The 20,365-nt window shown below is 47.4% G+C and overlaps 1 long non-coding RNA gene across 1 annotated transcript in view; it reads right to left on the bottom strand.

Annotated features, from left to right (window-relative positions):
* Positions 1–10,783: 10,783 nt before the first annotated feature.
* The window catches only part of LOC129489580 (uncharacterized), a 98,282-nt gene continuing 88,700 nt past the window's right edge, over positions 10,784–20,365 (bottom strand). The window contains exon 3 of the long non-coding RNA XR_008660035.1: positions 10,784–10,896. This is a non-coding gene — a long non-coding RNA (uncharacterized lncRNA). The remainder of the gene's footprint in view (positions 10,897–20,365) is intronic.

The raw sequence follows: 20,365 nt of genomic DNA, 5'->3' as shown, positions 1-20,365 counted from the left end.
AGGTGAAGACCCATTACAGGTGGGAGAAAAGTAAAAGAATAAAAATATATCTTAAAAGGAGGAGCAGGAAATCATTCAGGGCCCCAAATTTTATACTAATTCCATTGGAGGTCTTTCGCTGGTTGAGGGACAATAAATTTTCTCCTGCAGAAAACACATCAAGGATGCAAGGCAGAATTTGCCTACCATAAGTAGGAGGGTAGGACCACTGAGAAAATCCCACTGCCAAGACCCAGGGACACAAGACCTGCCTAAGATTGAGGCTGGACCAGGAAAACAAGGAACAGCTTTGTCCACCACCACCAGGCTAGTAAGCACCAAGTGACAGCAATCAGTCTACTGCAGTAGGAGAGCCAAGAACATAGAAATCTTCTCTGAGATGCAGGCACACAAGGAAGGCCAAAAGATGACAGTGTCGTGGGAGCATTAACAAAAACCCTCCAGCAACCCAGCCCCCACAGCAAGCACAAGACACCTCTAGAAAAATGCAAGCTGGTAGTGCATTGACGGTAAATATAACAACAACAAAACCTAAATTGTTTCATTCCTGACTAGATTGACTCAACTCCCCCGCTCCATACTAGCAGCCAAGCAAAAGAAAAGGCTTGCCGTTTTCAGGCATAAATTTTTCCTTCAGTCTCTACTGTTCTGTATACCATGTCCAGCACTCAATTGAAAACTACAAGACACATCAAAAAAGCAAGTGAAAACACTCCTCTGTCAAGAGATAAATCAATCAAGAGAACTAGACTCAAGAGTGACTTATAAGACAGAGATTTTAAAATGACTATGATTGATATGTTAAAGGCTCTGATAGAAAAGGTGAAAAATATTCATGAACCATGAGAAATTTAAGCAGAGGTGAAAGAAAGGGTGTAAGAAAGGGTCAACTGTAAATGTTAGAAATACTTTTTAAACAGAAATAACAGAGATTTTAAAAATGCCTTTAGAGAGCTCATTGAAACATTTGACACCACTGAGAAAATAACTGAATGTTAAGGGAGGTCAATGAGAATTACCCAAACTGAAACACACACACACACACACAGTAAAAACATTTTACGAGACATTTTACAAGATAGAGCAATAATTAATAGTCTAACATAGGTGAAGGCTGGGCACAGTGGCTCATGCCTGTCACCCCAGCACTTTGGGAGACCAAGGCAGGAAGATCACTTGAGCCCACCAGTTTGAGACCAGCCACATTATGAGACCTTGTCTCTACAGAAAAATTTTAAAAATTAGCAGGGTGTGGTTGCACACAACTGTAGTCCCAGCTAGTCAGGAGGCTGAGATGGGAGGATGGCCTGAGCCTGGGAGGTCAAGGCTGCAGTGAGCCAAGATCATGCCATTGCACTCCAGCCTTGGCAATGAGCAAGACCTTGTCTCAAAAAAAAAAAAAAAAAAGTTTAACATAGGTGAAATTGAAATCCTAGAATGCAGAGAGAAACAATGAGGCAAAAAAAATAGTTGAGGAGATAATGACCAATAATTTTCCAAAAATAAAATCACATCAAATTATAGATTTTAAAAATCATAGGGGTACATAGAAGGGAACAACACACACTGGGGCCTGTCAGAGGGCAGGGGTTGGCAGGAGGGAGAGGATCAGGAGGAATAGCTAGTGGATGCGGGGCTTATTCCCTGGGCAACGGGAGGGTCTGTGCAGCAAACCACCATGGCACACATTTACTTACGTAAGAAACCTGCACATCCTGCACATATACCCCTAAAGTTAAAAGTTGGAAATTTAAAAAAATAAACTTAGTCAATATTAAATGTGACTTTCAAAAAATCATAGGACCACACTAGAACACATAGCTCATCCCCAAAATACAAAAAAAAAAAACAAAAAGCTCAGACGCATCCTACTCAAACTTCTAAGAACCGGTGATAAAGAGAGTATCTTAAAGGAAGCTAGAAAAGAAAGCAGACACATTACATAGAGGAGCACAAATAGAATTATAGTAGAAGATTTCTCATCAGAAACTGTGCACACCAGAAGATAATGGGGTGACCTTTGTAAAGGATTGCGAGGAAAAACACTGTCACCCCAGAATTCTAGTGCTCGAAAATAAACAAGAAATAAAGACTCTTTCCAGACAAACAAAAGCAGAGATAATTTATTATCTGCGGATCTCTAATACAAGAAATGTTAAAGAAAATTCTTCAGCCAGAAGACTATGATACCAGACAGAAATCTGGATTTATACAAGAAGTGAACATCTCTAAAAATAGCTTGAAAGAAGATAAATATTTAAAAACTTTTTTTCTCGTTCTACATTGTTCTAAGAGGTAATTGACTGTAGAAAGCAAAAACCATAGCAATATATTGTGATTAAGGACTTGTATGTAGAAGATTTAAAGAACTCTAAAACACTCAAGAAAAAAAAATACAGTTGAGCAAAAGATTTGAAAAGACACTTTACCAAAGAAAATATACATATGGCAAATATGCCCATGAAAAGATACTCAATATCATTAGTCATTAGAGAAATGCAAATTTAAGCCACAGTGAGATACCATTACACACATATTAGAATGGCTTAAAACAAATAAACAAACTACAAAGCCTGTCAACCCAGAACGCCTGTGAGCATGGGAACAAATGAAGCTTCCACTCATTGTTGATGGGAATACCACATGGTGCAGCCACTTTGGCAAGCAGCCTGGCAATTTCTTTCTTTCTTTCTTTTTCTTTTTTTTTTTTTTTTAGACATAGTCTTGCTCTGTCACCTAGGCTGGAGTGCACTGGCGTGATCTCAGCTCACTGCGAGCTCCACTTCCCAACTCACAGGTTCAAGCGATTCTCCTGCTTCAGCCTCCCGAGTAGCTGGGGGTTACAGGAACGTGCCACCACGTCTGGCTAAGTTTTTTATATTTTTACTAGAGACAGGGTTTCACCATATTAACCAGGCTGGTCTTGAACCCCTCACCTCAATGATCCGCCCGCCTCAGCCTCCTAAAGTGCTGGAATTACAGGCATGAGCCACCACTCCCAGCCTTGGCAATTTCTTTCTACCTTCCTTCCTTCCTTCCTTCTTTCCTTCCTTCCTTCCCTCCTTTCCCTCCCTGCCTCCCTCCATCCCTTCCTTCCTTTCTCTCTCTCTCTCTCTCTTTCTTTCTTTTTTTTTTTTTTGAGATGGAATTTCACTGTTGTTGTCCAGGCTGGAGTGCAGTGGCGTGATCTCGGCTCACTGCAACCCCTGCCTCCCAGGTTCAAGTGATTCTCCTACCTCAGCCTCCCAAGCAGCTGGGATTACGGGTGTGCACCACCACGCCTAGCTAATTTTGTATTTTCAGTAGAGACAGGGTTTCACCGTGTTGGTCAGGCTGGTCTTGAACTCCTGACCTCAAGTGATCTGCCCACCTTGACCTCCTGAAGTGCTGGGATTACAGGTGTGAGCCCCCATGCCCGGCCTTGGAAATTTCTTATAACATTAAATGCATCTTTACCACATGACCTGCAAATCCCACTCCTAGGTATTTACCTGAGAGAAATGAAAACTTATGTTCACATAAAACTTGAACATGAATATTTATGACTGCTTTATTCATAATCACCGAAAGATACCAGAAACCATCCAAGTGTCCTTCAACTGGGGAAGGGATGAACATAATGTGGTATATGTATACCGTGGAATACGACCACACAATACAAAGAAATGGACTGTTCATACACATGGTAACAGTTAATTTAACTGAAAGAAGCCAACGTGGAAAGGCCACACATTATATGATTCCACTTACATGATATTCTGGGAAAGGACAGAAAACAGCCAGGCACAGTGGCTCATGCCTGTAATCCCAGGACTTTGGGAGGCCGAAGAGGGTGGATCGCCTGAAGTCAGGAGTTGGAGACCAGCCTGGCCAACATGGTGAAACTCCACCTCTACTAAAAATACAAAAATTAGCTAGGCATGGTGGTGGGTGCCTATAATCCCAGCTACTTGGGAGGCTGAGGAGGAAAGAAGAATCGTCTGAACCCAGGAGGCAGAGATTGCAGTGAGCCGAGATCGCACCACTGTACTCCAACATGGGTGACAGAGCGAGACTCCACCTCAAAAAAAAAAAAAATGTGGGGGGACAGAAAATAGATCAGGGATGTCAGAGGCAGGAGATGGGTAGGGAGGTTGACTATTTCAGGGGAACGTGGGAATATTTTGAGGTGCTCAAATGGTTACACGACTACATCCTTGTTAGAACTCATAGAGCAATGCATTAAAATGGGTGAATTTGACTTTAGGTAGATTATATCTCCATTAGGAAAATAGACAAACCAAGCTCTATTCTCTTGTTTTGTTTTGGGTTTCACACAGTTGAGAAGCTGTGAGCCGTTGGTACAGTGACCCCAAGTCCTTCCAGCACAGACACTGTGGCATTCTGGACAGGAAATGACTCAAAACGGGACAGTTCAGCCTGGAGGTGTGGAGCAGCTGCCACCGATTAAACCACTGTCTTCAAGACAGTGTTTGGGAAAATCAGCTTTTATTTATTGAACACATTTTCGTTCCTATCCCAGCAGGAGCAATGAGTTCACTGTGGGTTGTCATCCTTGCAAAAATTTGTGAAGTGCTTATCCTATCAAATCATGCCTCTTGGGTCACCAGTGGGAAGGACACCATCTTTTTGCCGGGCTGTCTGAATGGAGCAGCCCTCTTGGTGGCCTTACACTTGATCTTAGCCAAAAGGCCGAGAAGCGATGTCTTGGTGGCCTTACAAACAGGGCAAGCCACATCCGCGTCTGTCCCCAGGTGCATAGCATTGTGACACGTTGATGTACAAGGAACTTGGTTAAAATGGGCTTCAAGGCTTTGAAAGGGCAGAGTGGGATGGAGGTGCTGTTGGAAGTGGAGTGGGGTACAGGCCAGGACTTCCATCAGACAGGCCGCGCATGTCCCTCCCCTCCTGCCCTTGTCATGCAGACAGTACCCATTTGCAGAAAGGTTAAGCCCTATGACTCAGTGAGATTCAGCTTCTTATCAGCCACAGCCGTGGGCAGACAAATACGCTCCCTTGCCCAACTCACAGCCCCAGAGTTCTTCCTTCATTGCGGGTGCAGATCCACCTCAGGGAATGGTCTGCCTTGTTCATCACGGTCCCTCCAGGGCCCAAACAGAAGAGTTAACCAGAAAATGGTTTTTTTAGGCCATGACTGAGTGGATTTGTTTCTCTGGATGCAGCCAGGCTCTTTGCGAGCCCACCATGAGGCCAATGAAGCTCATATGTTTAAACCTGCAGATGTCAAACCCCTGCTTAGGTTACATCCGCTAACCTTCCATTGGCTAAAGCAAGCCGATACCAAGGGAAACCGTGACGAGGGCAGGGAAGGAAGGAAGAATTGTATGCAGATAATGCAAACTGCCCACCACAGCTAGCCTGGAAGTGTCTCTGCGCCATGCAAATATGCCTGCTGTTGGGGTTGGACCAGGGTGCCAGATCTCCCCAGACAGAGCTAGGAGAGGTGGGGGAGGGGTCCTGTCCAATGACTGTCTTTCCTCTCAACACAATCTTTCTTTATATAAGTTATACATTAAATCCAATTATAGTCCTGCTGACTGAGGACTCTCTAAGGTGACTTTGCCTACTCCGCTCTGATGCAGGGCATCTCAAGTCCATAATTCAACTCTGCAAGGGGAGCCCCTTTCCTTACTGCCCTGTTCTTTCAGGATGCCTTGCTGAGACCCCCAGGTAGCTGCGTCATGGGAGTGTTACTCCTCCAGGGCAGGAACCATATATTATTCATCTTGAAATTTATTTTTATTTTGTTTTTATTATTTTAGAGACAGGGTCTTGCTTTATTGCCCAGGATGGAGTGCAGTGGTGCAATCATAGCTCACTGCAGCCTCCACCTCCTGGGCTCAAGCGATCCTCCTTCCTCAGCCTCCTGAGCCACAGGAACTACAGGCACACACCATCACGCCTGGCTAATTTTTTTAAAAAATTTATGTAGAGACAGGGTCTTGTTCTGTTGTCCAGCCTGGTCTCAAACTCCTGGCCTCAAGTAACTCTCCCCCTTTGGCCTCCTAAAGCACTAGGATTACACGTGTGAGACATGCCACGCGGCCCCTATGATGGAATTTTTCTAACTCTCTCAAACACCTATGTGGGGTTGAATATTGGCTTTTCACAAAGGCTGGTGATTTCAGCACCAATTTGCAACGTCTCTCTCCCCATGAAGCTTCAGCTCCAAGAGAGGGGTGGTTGTCTTGATCACCAGGGCACCTACTGTGCCTAGGGGGGGCTTGTCACAGAAAGAAGCCGATAAACCACTGATGAATGAATGAATGAATGAATGAATCCTTGCTCTGCTCTTTCCACTGTCAGCTGCCCGTGACTTTTCTTTGCCCCTCAGCCTGACAGCCTGAGAATTTTCAAGGCCATCTCTGCATTGTCCCTGCCGTGACGCTGCCAAACAGGCGCTTATCGTTGGAGGACAGAACAGAACATTCCCTTCCCCGCACCTTTTTTCCGTTTGGTTTTCCCGTTCGCCTCCCTCAGGCCCAACAATGGCTAATTCAAGGACATGAGTCACGCAAACGCTGGGTGTGAATTGATGGGGGCTGCGGGACAGATGTCACAAAAATCACATCCGCTGACAAGGTGCTGCTCTCTTTGTTTGCTTAGAGACCAGCCAAGAATTGGTCTTCTGGCCATAAAGGGGCCAGAAGTCCAGCCACCTGCTCATGCCCTGATCAGATAATTCCTAGAGGAGCCCCTCTGTCCCACCCGATGAGCTTCTGCGACTTCTGCTCCCAGCTCCGTATGGAGCTTGGATTTAGCATGTCACACAAGGAGGCCATTGTGTTCTGTTCATCTTTTCAGAGAGAGCTGTTTCTGGGAGCAGGCACTGTGCCTGTTGCCTGAGAACCATTCAGAAGTGAGCACTTGAATCCCTGACTGTTCTGTTCAGCTATTACTCAGTTTTTGCCAGACATTCAATACACACACACAAAAAAGGTACCCTCCCCATCTCCAAAACACTAACAGGAAGACAGAGATCCATCCTGCTGCCATGGATTTATTTTCTTTCTCCTTGTTTCTTTTTTTTTTCTTTCTTTCTTTTTTTTTCTTTTTTTTTGAGACCGAGTTTCGCTCTTTTGCCCAGGCTGGAATGCAATGGTGCGATCTTGGCTCACTGAGACCTCCACCTTCCGGTTTCAAGCGATTCTCCTGCCTCAGCCTCCCAAGTAGCTGGGATTACAGGTGCCCGCCACCACTCCCGGCTAATTTTTGTATTTTTAGTAGAGACAGGGTTTCACCATGTTAGCCAGGCTGGTCTCGACCTCCTGACCTCATGATCTGCCCACCTCAGCCTCCCAAAGTGCAGGGATTACAGGCGTGAGCCACTGCGCCCAGCCCCTATTTCTCCTTGTTTCTGAGGCTAATGGGTGGCCCCTGGGGTCTGCAGGGGCATTTTTAATAGGCTCATCCTGGCTGTGAGCTGAGGGGCACACACGCTCACCATCAATGCTGCGGTCATCTGGGAGGAGTAAGCCATGATCAGAGACCAGAGACTCAGCTTCATGGGGCAGGGAGGGACTCCTGGGCCTTAAGTGAGGCTGTGTTCTGGCTGCCTGCCAGGGACACAGCTCTGGATCCATCTCTGGCCACTAATTAAGCCCCATTAGCTTTGCTGCCTGGGACTTGTGCCCCTAACTTATTCCACGAGTACTCCCCCTCCATCTTTCCCGAAGTTTTTCCTTATTTCCAAATTATTCCACATCCTGCCCACCACTGTGGTAATTGGGGGCAGACATTTCAAAACCTTACACTGCATCAAGATGGAACATTTCTTAAAAATTGCTTCCCCAGGGCAAGAAGTGGTGGCCCACGCCTGTAAACCCCGCCCTTTGGGAGGCCAAGGTCAGGGGATCACTTAAGGCCAAGGGGTAGAGACCAGCCTGGGCAACATAGCAAGACCTCATCTCTACAAAAAAATTTAAAAATCAGCCAGATGTGGCAGCTCATGCCTGTGGTCCTGATTATTCGGGAGGTGGAGGTGGGAGGATTGCTTGAACCCAGGAGGTCAAGGCTGCAGTGAGCTATGATTGTGCCACTGCACTCCAGCCTGGGTGACAGAGCAAGACTGTTTCTAAAAAAAAAAAAATGTAAGGCCAGGTGAGTGGTTCATAAAGTGCTATAATTCCAGCACTTTGGGAGGCTGAGGTGGGAGGATGGCTTGAGACCACCCTGGACAACATAGTGAGACCTTGTCTCCACAAATTAATTAATTAATTATAATAAAATTAGCCGGGCATGGTGGCACATGCCTGTAATCCCAGCACTTTGGGAGGCCAAGGCAGGAGGACTGCTTGAGGCCAGGGGCTCACGACCAGCCTGGGCAACATAGTGAGACCCCATCTCTAAAGAAAAAAAATTAGCCAAGTGTGGTGACAGATGGCCTGTAATCCTAGCTACTTGGGAGGCTGAAGAGGGAGGATCACTTGAGCCCAGGAGTTTGAGGCTGCAGTGATTCCTGATCATGCTACTGCATTCCAGCCTGGGCAACAGAGCGAGACCCTGTCTCAAAAACAGAACAAAACCAAAAAAAAGCTTCCTCAGCCAACATAGAATCAGAAAAATAAGGTCCTCTCACTATACTTTTCAGATGTATCTTCCAGACTGCGGCTCCCATTGTCAGGGAAGTCATTTTGTTTCTGTAACGCATGTGTCATCTCTTACTTCTAGATAGTGTTTTGGGGTAGGGAAAGGAGTTGGGCAGAAATAAAGATGTCTAGGCGCCTTTTGTTCTGTGCAGACGCATGCCTGAGAACTTTTCAGTGCCAATAAAAGGAGAGTCTTCCTGGTCACAAGACGAGTCTGCTAATTTAGTTAAGCCTACAAAGCTTCCTTCATTGCGGAAGTCGTGCAAAAGCCTTATCCGACTGTCTTTTATGAGAATTGCTGCGGTGTGTGGCCCTGATGGAAGAGAAACTACAGCCCAGACCCAATGTCCTAATGACCTGGCGATGGCGGGCTTCACAGAGAAAAAGACAAATGTCAATTAGCACAGAATTTTGAAGACGAGCCAGAAATGTCTCCAAGCAAAGGCCGGTGGCTGTGGATCAAAGGTTCCCTCCGATGCACACACATTTTCTTTTTGTTTTGCCATCTCTGAAATTAACTAATCTAAAAATATACATACATTTAAATAGGAGCGAAGGGCTGGGCGCAGTGGCTCACACCTGTAATCCCAGCACTTTGGAGGCCAAGGTGGGTGGATCACCTGAGGTCGGGGGTTCAAGACCAGCCTGGCCGACATAGGGAAACCTGTCTCTACCAAAAATACAAAAATTAGCGGGGCGTAGTGGTACGCACTTGTGATCCCAGCTACTCAGGAGGCTGAGGCAGGAGAATCACTTGAACCCACAAGACGGAGGTTGCAGTGAGCCGAGATTGTGCCACTGCACTCCAGCCTGGGTGACAGAGCGAGACTCCAGCTCAAAAATAAATAAATAAATAAATAAATAAATAAATAAATAAAACAGGAGCTAAGACACGGCCCTCCCCCGCCCCTCTATCAATTAGTAGGTTCTTCTGGAACACAGGACCCAAGAACTGGGACATTCTCAAAGCCAGCGTGACATTCTCCAAACATCACAAAGTTAGTGAAAGATACTTAGATGGGGTTGGCCACAGCCTCGGTTTCTTGTCTCGAGACTGAATTCTTCCATTTCCGTGCCAGGGGCACGGCTGCCTGGGACCTGCGAACCTCCCAGAATGTACAGGGATCCTATGGGAATAGACATGCCTTAATGGATTCCTCTGGGAATTTCATGGCCTCCGTTTCCCAATATTCAGGAAGATGTGGAAGGAATGCAGTTAGGACTCCACCCTCTTAAAGGACCTCTGTAGTCCTGGCCAGGACAACAGAAGTAGCAGCTCTCATATTCCTCCCTGATGCTTTGCCTCTTGTCTCTCCCCAAGGCCACTTGTAGAGATGCTTTCTTGCCTGGGGGCAGATGGGTGCACCCTGCTAGTTGTCATGGGAACCAAGGTTAATTAGTCAACCTGGATTTCAACTCTGATGTTGGTAGCATGTCTCAGCAAAGACCTCTGGAAACAGCTGTCCCTGGTTGCACAACGCCCTCAAATGAAAAGTGCCCATAGTCTCTGCACTGCTCTGCCCTGGACTTCCTTCCCTATGTGTCATCTCGGGATTTTTCTGTAGTGTGGTACAAATCCTCCAGGAGTAGGGAGTAGCCCACCCTTCCATCTAGGGCTAAATCTAGTAAACTAAGTGAAATGAAAGCTTCTGCTATTATCTGAGGCAGAAAGTCTATTTGGGGCTAAACTCTCCCCAGACACCGTGTTGTCATTTCTGCCAAAGGAACTGGACTGAAACACAGAAAAGCAAAGCTATTCATAGGGAAACTAGCAAATCCTTAGGCCTCACTCTGGTGTCAGAGGAAGGACAGACAGACAGACAGATGTTCACATGCTGTAATGGACTCAATCACAGAATGTACACAAGATGAGTAAATGAGAATGCTCTGTCCATTACAACATGCCAAGGAGGCATGAAGCATCACCATGATGACTTGAGGACATGACACACATCCCCTTCTTCACCCTGTCATTTACTCATTCATCCATCTATCCATCTGCTTATCCACCCATCCATTCATCTATCTATCCATTCATCTATCTATCCATCTATCCATCTATCCAACCATCAACCCAACGAGCATTTATCAGGCACCTGTTATGTTTAGACCCCGACTTAGTCCATTTTGTGCTGCTACAACAGAATACCTGAGACTGGGTAATTTATAATGAGCAGAAATTTATTGACTCACACTTCCGGGAGCTGGGAAGTCCAAGATCAAGGGGTTGGTATCTGGCAAGGGCCTTCTTGCTGTGTCATCTCATGGCAGAGGAGCAAAGAGATGGCTAGAGAGAGCAAGAGATCAAACTTGCAGCCCCAAAACCTTTCATAATCAGCATTAATTCATTAATGAAGGTGGAGACCCCATGACCTAAACACCCCGCATTAGGCCCACCTCCCAACACTGTTGCATTGGAAATTAAGTTTCCAACACATGCTTTTTGGGGGACACATTCACATTATAGCAGCCCTGATAACAATTAGCATAATGCCAGGTCCATAGCCGGGGGTTAATTATGCTGCTGAACAAAGATACTGCCAAATATTAAAATATTCTGCTTGCCAGAGTCTCATAGATCCTCAAATGTATTCCCTTTTTTCGGTTGGTATTATTAAAGTTGTACAACCAAACTCCCTATTTAGTATTCTTCTGATACGATATCAGAGAAACTATATGAAATGTGACTGATAGGAGCAAACCAGACATAACTAAATCTTTCTTTGGAATAATTTCACTTGTTCTACACACTGATCCCCAGTTCATCCCTTGAATTTCGAATGGTCTTTTGGGAACAGCTTTTGAGTTCTGACCGAGGCTGGAGTTAAATAGATCTTGACTCTTTGGACACATGGAGGCCATGAGGTAGGACCCCCAGGTCCCAAGGAACCTCCTCCTGAGATCCCCGTGATAAGGGCAAGGCCTTCATTACTTGTCTCTGCTTATTATCTTCACTGAAATCACAAGTTTTCAGAGTGGATTTGGATCAGATTTTTTCCTGGGCACTGTGTATGCGTCTCATTGTCTAAAGCCAGAACATGACACAGGGAAAACAGGGAACTGTCTGAACGTCTGAGCAGGGCTTGCCATTCAAACAGCAACACACTCCGAGTGCTGGTGCCCTGGGTCCTACATCAGCTGTGTTTGTTGGTGCCTCCAGACCCTCTTCTGAGAACAATCCTCTGCAAACCAGCACTATTGTGTGAGTTAATTACATTATGTAAAACCACCTGACCCTGTGTCCTGTAGTCCTGCCCACAGAGCAAAAAAAAGAGGGGAGGAAGGGCTGGTCACACGGAACTGTATTGTGTCCTCTGTGTGCTTTGTAGTGAAACAGGACAGCTGTATATATCAGAGACAACGACCTGAGAAAAATTAATTCCCCCAAAGTAGATCTTCCCCCTCTGAGGACGGCAGAAGCATCAATTCCCTTGATTTCTATGAAGGCAGCCTACCAGGATGTGTTAGTCCATTTGCACTGCTATAAAGGGATATGCAAGGCTGAGTCATTTACAAAGAAAAGAGGTTTATTTTGGCTCACAGTTCTGCAGGCTGTACAACAAGCATGGTGCCAGCATCTGCTTCTGATGAGCCCTCAGGAAGCTTTTAATCATGGCAGAAGGTAAACAGGGAGCAGGCGTCACATGGTGAGAGGGAGCAAGAGAGAGGGGAGGAGATGCCAGGCTAAACGACCAGCTCTCATATGAATTTAACAGAGCGAGAACTCACTCATTACCATGGAGATGGCACCAAGGCATCGATGGAGGATCCACCCCCATGACTCAAACACCTCCCACCAGGCCCCACCTCCAACATTGGAGGCCACATTTTCAACATGAGATTTGGAGGGGACAAACATCCAAACTATATCACCAGACCATTCCCGTGCTGGGGGTTGAGAAGTGGCGTGTTTCAGCAAATGATGTGCCGGTTGCCATGGCCATGCTAAGCATCTACACATGTCCTAACAATGGCTACTGGAAACAGAGGCTCAGCTGGATGACATGCCGCAGAGCTGGTGAGAGCCACAGCTGGACTCCAGCCCAGGCTGTCTGTAGTAGGGGAGCTATAACTGCTTCTCACAGGAACAGAGACTGGAAGGGAATGTGCGAAATAAAAATGGTAGTGATGCCAAGCCCTGCATCCCTGTCTGCATCATGTGTCTGTGCCCCAGCTCTGAATCTGGCTGTCCTCTGGACACAATATGGCTGTCCCATGAACACTTCAACACTGGACCTCCATTGACCCATCCAAGCCCATCTCTCACGCCTGTGTCCTCTAGCTGAACGTTCTAGCCCAGTTACTATTACCTTGAAGATACCTTTGATTTTTGCCACCATGACATTCAATGGGCAATCAGACCTCTCCTGGCCCCACCTTCCCAGCCTTGATTCCTTCCTGGCTATTCTTCACCTGTCTCCTGTTCCACCCTCCTTTGTGACCTGCTACATCTCACTCTCTACAGCCTTCAGATGCATCTGGTCCCAGAAACCCATCTGTCTGCCGGCATGGCTTGGTGCTCCATTTTCCACTCTATTAAGAAGTCTCTGTGGGCCGGGCATGGTGGCTCAGGACTGTAACCCTGAGCCATTAGGAGGCCGAGGCAGGCGGATCACTGGAGGTCAGGAGTTTGAGACCAGCCTGGCCAACATGGTAAAACCCCTTCTCTATTAAAAAAAAAACAAAAATTAGCCGGACATGGTGGCACATGCCTGTAATTCCAGCTACTTGGGAGGCTGAGGTGGAAGAATTGCATGAACCCAGGAGGTGGAGGTTGCAGTGGGCTGACACATCACACCACTACACTCCAGCCTGGGTGACAGAGCAAGACTCCATCTCAAAAAAAAAAGTCTCTGTGGCTCAGCCTCAGTTTACCTCTATAGCCCCATTTTCTACCACCACCCCTCCCCCACACATACAACCCTTGTCCCTGTACCCTCCCATGTCCCCTGAACCTGTTTCCCAAACATGGCAAGCTCTTTCATGACCCAGAGCTCAGACAGTCAGGGCTTAGAAAGCCCGTGCTCCTCCCCTACAGCAGGTGACCAGGTACACTCTGAGCCACCCTTCCCCACTCGACCCTGCACACTCCTGGACAGGGACCACCCATCTCTGCCCCCACAGCACCCTGCACAGAGCCTGGCCCCAGGTGCGGCTGGCAGAATGAATGCTGGTTGACGGAACAATACCATTAAGAGGACCCTGCAGGAGCTCCCCGAGCCAGGACCTGGGTGAACTTGAACCAGTTCCAGGCAGTAACTGAGAAAATGCACAGAACAGCCTGGTGCTCAGAATTAACTAACAGCCTTCTCTTTGTCCACAGCTGATGAGAGTAGAATTGATGTGCCCTCCAGGTCAGAGAGGCTGGGTGCCAAGTTGAGCACCTCGTCAAACACTGTGGCTGAAGGTTTAGCCTTTGAGTGCCTGTGGCTCCCCACCTGGGTGGGTTTTCCTACAGCACTGACTGCCCAGGGCCTGATGCTCCCAGCTCCAAGAGCACCCAGGTAGAGCCACCCACCTTCCCATCCTGCCTCCTACCAAAAACCCCCTGTGCCTGAATTAATTACGCAATTATAGGCTCTGATATGAATTCCATTTTCTGGGCGTGCACAGGTCTGCTACTGTTGTGAAAAACATGCTTTTGAAACCAGTGAGGACACCAAGCCCTTTGAGAGCCTCTTCATCTGGTTCTTTTTCTCCCCAAGAGGCCAGAAATGCATCCATACATCCAAATAGAGGCTCTGCTGCTTCAATGAATATACAAAACTGTTCAACCTTGTGCTCATAGAAAATAAGCCATCAGCATCCCTGGGGGGCCCACTAGCACCCCCAGCTCAAGCACACAACAGCACCCAAACTCCCATGAAGCACCTGGCTTCATTCAGCAAACTGCCTGCCTGCTTGTGCAGTGAGCTCTGGGGTGACAGAGTGATCCCATGCTCTGGGCCAGAGTGATTGTTCCAGGGGATCCAGGGTTCAGCCTTTCAGCCCAGAGTATTCCTGACATAACCTCAGGAATGCACATGTGTTCAATGACACATAAGGAAAATGTGTAGGGGCTTCCTGGGTAAGTTTTCTTGCTGTCTGGAAGAGCCTCAAGAAGAGGTATGGCAGCAGTTGTGAGGGCTGGAGCTCTAGAGGCCTTTTTGCCACCATGAGGGAAGTTGCATAATGACTAAGCTGTAAGTCTTCCAACCTGGAAAGCAGAAATTGAAGAAAAACCAGATCGCTTGGCCAGGGCACAGTGGCTCATGTCTGTAATCCCAGCACTTTGGGAGGCTGAGGCAGGAGGATTGCTGGAGGCCTGTAGTTCGAGACCAGTCTGGGCCACATAGTAAGAACTCATCTCAACAAAAACCTTTAAAAGTTAGCCAGATATGGTGGTGCATGCCTGTAGTCTCAGCTACTCAGTAGGCTGAGGCAGGAGGATCACTTGAGCCTAGTAGATAGAGGGTACAGTGAGCTATGATCATGCCACTGCACTCTCCTGGGTGACAGAGCAAGACTTTGTCTTGAAAGAAAGAAAGAGAAAGACAGAGGGAGAAAGAGAGAGAGAAAGAGAGAGAGGAAGGAAAGAAGGAAGGAAGGAAGGAGGGAAAGAAGGAAAGAAGGAAGGAGGGAGGGAGGGAGGGAAGGAAAGAAGGAAGGAAGGAAGGAAGGAAGGAAGGAAGGAAGGAAGGAAGGAAGGAAGGAAAGAAGGAAAAGAAACAGAGAAAGAGAACAGGGTGCTCGATTACATTGTTGGGCTGCTGAACCAAACCAACTCTGAAATCCATCTTACCTTTGAACCTTGCTGGTACATGACTCAGTCAATCTCCCTTTGGTGGTAGAGCCAGTAGGAGGCAGGTTTTCTTTTTCTGATAGTCCTAATAGAGTCAATCCAGCCTAGAAAATGGCTTCTGCAGAGGTCAGAGTTCTGCACCACAAGACAAAAATCAAAGCTGCCCTTAACCTCAGTCTCCCTGTCAATAAAGGGGCCTTGCAATGGAATAGGGGGGTAAATCTAGTCGTTGTAAAATTCCTGACTAGACACTATGAGATCAAGGACTCTCCTTCTCTCCATATCTCATACTGAGGGCAGAGGCTGGCCCTCAGCAGATGATTCAGAGGACAAAATTCTAGGGCCACGCGGCACCTTTGGAAAATTAGAAAAAAGCACCCGGGTTGGGCATGGCAGCTGATGCCTATAATCCTAGCACTTTAGGAGGCAGAGGCGGGAAGATCGCTTGTGCGCAGAAGTTTGAGGCTGCCGTGAGTTATAATCACTTCACTGCACTCCAGCTGGGACAAGAGAGTGAGACTCTGTTTCAAGAAAGAAAAGAAAGAGAGAGAGAAAGAGAGAGAGAGAGAGAGAAGGAAGGGAAGGGGAGGGGAGGGGAGGGGAATGGAGGGAGGAGGGGAAAGGAAGGAAGGAAGGAAGAAAGGAGGAGGGGAAAGGACGGAAGGACGAAAGGAGTAGGGGAAAGGAAGGAAGGAAGAAAGGAGGAGAGAAAGAGGGAGAGAGGAGAAAGAAAGAAAGAGAAAGAAAGAAAGGAGTAGGGGAAAGGAAGGAAGGAAGAAAGGAGGAGAGAAAGAGGGAGAGAGAGAGGAGAAAGAGAAAGAAAGAAAGAGAAAGAAAGAAAGAAAGGAAAGGAAGGAAGGAGAAAGGAAAAAGAAAGAAAGAGAAGAGAGATGGAAAAAGAAAGACAGAGATAAAGGGAAAGAAGAAAGAAAGAAAGAGAAAGAAGAAAGGAAAGAAAAAGGAAGGAGAAAGAAGAAAGAAAGAAGGAAAAGAAGGAAGGAAGGAAGGATGGAAGAAAGAAAGAAGGAAAGAAAGAAAGAAAAAGAAAGAAAGGAAGAAAGAAAGGAAGGAAGGAAAGAAAAGAAAAGACAGAAAGAGAAAGAAAGAAAGCACTTCTCTGGGTCTCTGGGTAGATGTTGGTCAGCAGCCATGTGGTCTGTCCAGCAGGCAGTTCTCAGCTGCCCTGTCAACCTTCCTGGTATATGACTCAGTCCATTCCCCTTTGGTGGTGGAGCCAGTGTGAGGCAGGTTTTATTTTTCTGACCATCCTAATAGATTCAACGTGAGATTCATCAATAGAGTCATACTGAGATCCGAGCGAGTGATTTTCCATGGCGCTTTCTACTCTCGACCATGCATTTCTTCTTAATACTCCTCCAAACACATTTTTATTCCTGCCACACTTCTCTCCTGGTTCTCCTCCTTCCTCTCCACACCTCCCAGCCCACCCAAAACACTATAGGTATGTGGCACTGGCTCTGGGCCCTTGACCCTTGCCAGGCCTTCCCTCTCTGCCTCTTTCTCTATTTCCCTCCAAGCATCTGCTTCTTCCCATTCCAATGCTGTTGGATTTTTTCCTTGGAAAAGAAGGGGTCTCAGCCAGGGGTAGCTCTGAACTCAGGTACTCGCTGCTTAGCAGCCCAAGAGAAAGAGACACTCCTTCTTTGGGCTCTAAACTTTAAAATCCCAGGGAAGCACTCTGATTGGCCTTGCTTGAGTCATGTCCCCACCCCTTAGGCCAACCCCTGAGCAAAGCTGTGATGATTGGCAGCACCACTAGAATGGCCCCGTGGGAGGGATTAGGTTACCCCAGGAAGTGTGTGATGCCTGCTGACACACACAGAGGAGTCCACTGCAACCCCAGAGTGGATGCTCTGCTTAGAACCCACCCCAGGTGCTCCTCCCACATGGCAGAACACTGAGCCTTGAGGCCAGGCACCTTTTCTCTCTCCTCTTCCCCCACACAGGGCATGGCACCTTGAAGCAATGCATGCCATCCCCTTTTCTTCCTGGCACCTCCTGTCTCGGGACCCATTTCCCAACCTGCCTTGTTCCTGTTCCTTACTCTCTGCCCAACCCTTCTGAATTTTTTCAGCCCAGCCCCCTGAGGTTTGCAAGGGCTGAACAACCCCTCCCTGCCTACCAGAAACTGCCCTCTTACCTCCCAAGATACAAGCTACGTGCAGAGAGGCGGGAACAGCAACTGAAGAGAAAATGACAGCCAATCAAGACACAGAGAGGCCTGAAGGCCTAGCAAGGTCTCAGTAAATGACAGTTTTTTCCTCTATGACCAGGCCTATGACAGCCAAGCCACTCTGAACTGTGGCAGTTTCTCTCCAGAATGTCCACTCTGAACTGTGGCAGTTTCTCTCCAGAATGTCTCCCCAGATGTCCACTGGGACTACTTCTCATCTTTAATAAAAATCTCTACTCCAATGTATATTTTCACCAGGCTCGGTGGCTCATGCCTGTAAATCCCAGCACTTCGGGAGGCCAAGACTGGAGGATTGCTGGAGGCTGGGGATTTGAGATCAGCCTGGGCAACATAGTGAGATCTCATCTCTACAAAAAATGAAATAATTAGCCAGCAGCCATGGCAGTGCATGCCTGAAGGAAAGAAGGAAGGAAGGAAGGAAAAGAAAGAGAGAGAGATAGAGAAAGGGAGAGAGAGAGTTGGAAGGAAGGAAGGAAGGAAGGAAAGAAGGAAGGAAGAAAGGAAGGAAGGAAGGGAAAGAGAGAGATAGAGAAAGGGAGAGAGAGAGAAGGAAGGAAAGAAGGACGGACGGAAGGAAGGAAAGAAGGGAGGGAGGGAAAGAAAAAGAGAAAGACAGAAAGAAAGAAGGAAGGAAGAAAGGAAGGAAGGAAAGAAAGAAAGAGAAGAAAGAGAAAGAGAGAAAGAAAGAAAGAAGAGAAAAGAAAAGGAAAAAAGAAAAGAAAAGAGAAAGCAAACAGCCTGCTTGGGAGGCTGAGGCAGGAGGATCACTTGAGCCCAGAGGTTCAAGGCTCCAGTGAGCCATGATTGTGCCACTGTACCCCAGCCGGGGCAACAGAGTGAGACCCCAACTCAAAACAATGGTATGTTTTCTAGGGAGGTCAGGGCACTGCATCTGTTGTCAGTCTGCAATAACTTAGCATGAGCTGGATCCCGGATTAGATGGTTGGAGAGCACAGCCGGAGAGATGCATGACTCAGGATGCTGCTGAGCATAAGGAAAAGGCCCCGTGGTAACAGCAGGGACTGGGAGCAGCCAGAAGGCACCATGAAGACCCCAGGAGCCGAGCAGGAGGAGGATGCTGGAGAGAAGCCGTCGTGTGCCTCTGTCTGATGTAGTCGTGATGTTCTAAAGAAAAGATGGCTTTGGGCCGGGCTCCAATGCTCGCACTTGCAATCCCAGCACTTTAAGAGGCTGAGGTGGGAGGATCGCTTGAGCCCAGGAGTTCAAGATCAGCCTAGACAACATAGCAAGGCCCCCATCTCTACAAAAAAGAGACAAAAATTAGCTGGTCGTGGTGGCATGTGCCTGTGGTCCCAGCTACTCGGGAAGCTGAGACGTGAGAATTACCTGAATTCAGGAGTTGGAGGCTGCAATGACCCGTGATCTTGCCACTGCACATCAGCCTGGGCAACAAAACAAGACCTTGAAAAAAAGCAAGAGAGAGAGAGAAAGAGAAAGAGAGAAAGAGAGAGAGAGAAAGAAAGAAAGAGAGAAAGAGAGAGAGAGAGAAAGAAAGAAAGAGAGAGAGAAAGAAAGAAAGAGAAAGAGAGAGAGAAGGAAGGAAGGAAGGAAGGAAGGAAGGAAGGAAGGAAGGAAGGAAGGAAGGAAGGAAGGAAGGAAAGAAGGAAGGAAAGAAAAAGAATGAAAGAAAGAAAGAGAAAAAGAAAGAAGAAAGAAAGTGACTTTGCTTCTTTACAAAAAATATGGGAGAGGGGCTGGGCACAGTGGCTCACGCCTATAATCCCAACACTTTGGGAGGCCAAGGACGGTGGATCGCTTGAGGTCAGGAGTTCGAGCTCAGCCTGGCCAACATGGTGAAACCCTGTCTCTACTAACAATACAAAAATTAGCCAGGCGTGGTGGCGCATGCCTGTAATCCCAGCTACTCGGGAGGCTGATGCAGGAGAATCGCTTGAACCCGGGAGATGGAGGCTGCAGTGAGCTGAGATTGTTCCACTGCACTCCAGCCTGGGCAACAGAGCGAGACTCCGCCTCAGAAAAAAAGGGAGGGAGGAGGAGGGGAACACAAGGGTGTTCCCTGTGTCCGTGAGTCTGGGTTAGAGGCTGGCTTTGCACTTTTCCAGGAAGTTTGCAGAATGTAGGAATGGAAGTATCGGTATGTCATCTCTAATTTATCCATGTAAAACCACCAGGTTTCCAATGATGGGGCCTGGGGCAGTGGAAAGGGGACCCCCTCCTGCTAAGAGGCACTGCTGCCCTTGGAGAGCCCTGATCTGTCATCGCTGCAGTGAGATCCGGAGCAACTAAGAGTCAAGGTCTCCGTGGGCCTCAGATGGCAAGAACACGTTCAAGGTCATTTTCTGCTGAGTCGTGGGCAAGAGAACACAGGTAAGAGGACATGTGGCAGTGACTAACAGCGATTGCTTCCAGGAGTGCCCGGTCACATCTGTCTGTTTGCCCTTCTCTAAATCTCCCTGACCATGTTGCTCCTTTCCATGTACTGTGCTAATATCAGCGACCAGTGATTATCATTACCACTCTTGTTAATTTAATCGAAAGTCATATTTTGTGCAAAAATAGGCACAGATGGCTGGAAGCAAGGGTTAATGCTTTCAGCCAGCAAGGTCCAGGGAAATCTGGCCACATGTGCTCAGCTGCATATGACCAGTTGCCCGGACGCAGACACTTAGGAGAGGAGAGGCTGTTCTCATCCTCCCAGGTTTATAGATCAGCAAACAGGCTCCAAAAAGTAAGGGCCTTGCCCAAGCAGGGATTCAACCCCCACTTTCTGGAGGCAGA

The sequence above is a fragment of the Symphalangus syndactylus genome, chromosome 9, assembly GCF_028878055.3.
Source record: "Symphalangus syndactylus isolate Jambi chromosome 9, NHGRI_mSymSyn1-v2.1_pri, whole genome shotgun sequence".
Lineage (NCBI taxonomy): Eukaryota > Metazoa > Chordata > Mammalia > Primates > Hylobatidae > Symphalangus > Symphalangus syndactylus.
The sequence above is the reverse complement of the archived record's forward strand: the minus strand, read 5'-3'. Positions and strand labels throughout refer to the sequence as shown.